This window comes from Pteropus vampyrus, unplaced genomic scaffold (assembly GCF_000151845.1).
Source record: "Pteropus vampyrus isolate Shadow unplaced genomic scaffold, Pvam_2.0 Scaffold95, whole genome shotgun sequence".
NCBI lineage: Eukaryota > Metazoa > Chordata > Mammalia > Chiroptera > Pteropodidae > Pteropus > Pteropus vampyrus.
In genome coordinates, this window is record NW_011888876.1 from 777954 (window position 1) to 779780 (window position 1827).

Consider the following 1827-nt stretch of genomic DNA (forward strand, 5'->3'; position numbering starts at 1 on the left):
CTGGAGATTTCCCCCTGGCTTTGTGGCTCTGGGGCTTAAGCCACTCACCCAAGGTGGCCCAGCCCCTCTGTACAGAGCCTGGATCCCAAGCGAGATGCAGAGGAGATTGGCCAAGGGCACAAGAGTTCAAAGTCAGGCTCCACTCAATGCAAGCTGTGTGACCTTGGGCAAGTGCATCAATCTCTCTGTTTCCTGAAAAAAAAAAAAATGGATACCTCCCACTTAGGCATATTGAATTAAAGTAGGTCAGTCACCGCCTGGCACACAGTAAAGACTCACTCAGTAAACGGTGGCAGCTCAGATCGTAGGAGGGAAAACTTGCAGTTATTGGTGTGGTTTCCGGGTTAAAATCCCTCCTTTGGGTGAGCCACATCTCCCATGAGCCTCCTTACCTGTAAACGGGGTCTCGATTCTCACAGGACCCCGCTAGCTCACACGGATCACCTGCCCCACCCTCCAGAGACATGGGGTCCCAGGAGCTCCACTGCTGACTCCAGCCACACGTGGCCAAGGCGCCACCTCTGAGGGCTGCCGAGCCCTGTCATCTCCTGGCTGCTTAGGCAAAGCCCAGGGCCTGGATGGAGGGGACACCTCGACAAGCCCCAAACAGATCAAACATCTGTGGTATCAGGAAGGCAAGCGACCCCGAGCCTCGGCAGAGCCAGACCGCTGCTGCCACTCCCCCCACCCTCTCTTCCAGTTTCCAAATGAGGAAGCTGAGGTCCAGAAAGAGGTGCCACCGCCACGAAGCTTGAAGGTGGTGGAGCTGGGATTCGAACCGGGTCTGGATGACTGCAGAGGCCTCCTCGGGTCCCTTGGAAATTCTGTCCGCAGACGGAGCTCATTCTGCAGGATCAGGGAACGCTGCTCCCTCAAAAAAAAAAAGGCGCGTGCTTGTGGAGAAGGAAATCCATTTGTGCCTGAGCTCAGAATAACATTCGGCGCCGTGAAGGCCCTTCCCTGAAGGGAACTGGAGGAAAGAAGGCAGCGGGGCCTTCGAGAACCAGTCGTTCGGCCTTTTTCCATTCACTCCACACTCCTGCAGGCGAGGAATGGAGGTGACCAGTGTGCCCAGGACGGGCTGAGCAGTGGGCAGTGCTGGGGAGGGTGTGGGGGAGGGTCACACTCAGCCGGATGACAGCCGCTGCCGCCCTCTCTGAGACCCCGGGGCTTGAGTGAACAACCAGGGCTGGGTGGTCTTTGCCTTCAGTCGGGAGAAGGTCCCCTGTGATTCAGAGCTTCCCACTTGAGTGGCAACGTGACCTCCCTGTGGTGCCATGGGAAAAGAAAAGGCCAAAACCAGGACGTGGCCCAGTTCGGTGGTGCCTTGCTGTGTGACCTTGGGCAAAGGCCTCACCCTCTCTGTACTCTGTCTCTTTGGAAGCCCCTCCCTTTCGCCCCTGGCCTCCAGGCTCTCTGTGCCTCCATCCCTCCACCTCTCTCTACAGGCCCCGGAGTACAGGCCTCCCCCACTGCCTGGCAGGCAGTGGGTGGAGGAAGCTGGCAGGGCGGGAAAAGGCGGGAGGGGCAGGAGTTACAGGAACCGGCTGGGCCTAGGCGATTGCTCAACTGGGGAGCCTGGCCGGGCCAGCCTCCACAGGCCCCCACTTCCACCAGCCCGCCCTCCCTCCTAGCTCTGCATTGCAAACATTCCTGGCCAACCTCGGCTGCAGCAGCCCCGGAAGGGGGAACTGCCGCAGACACAGCACGAGGCCACCAGAAACGCTTAACCCCTTCCCTGCTCCCAGGCAGAGCCTTCAGGCGGGAGGATGGGCTGGGCGGCGGTGCCAGGGTTCCTGGGCTCTGAGTGCCCCAGCCAGGTGACTC

At 59.8% G+C, this 1827-nt stretch overlaps 1 long non-coding RNA gene across 12 annotated transcripts in view; it reads right to left on the minus strand.

The window, feature by feature from the left end:
- The window catches only part of LOC105294790, a 17565-nt gene that overhangs the window by 4423 nt on the left and 11315 nt on the right, over positions 1-1827 (minus strand). For 10 of the 12 annotated variants that reach the window (XR_002781322.1, XR_896095.2, XR_002781321.1 and 7 more), the window contains one exon: positions 49-1039. This is a non-coding gene — a long non-coding RNA (uncharacterized LOC105294790). Of the gene's footprint in view, positions 1-48; positions 1040-1246; positions 1719-1827 lie in introns of those variants that run through there. The other 2 variants (XR_896097.2, XR_002781327.1) reach the window with 2 other exon arrangements.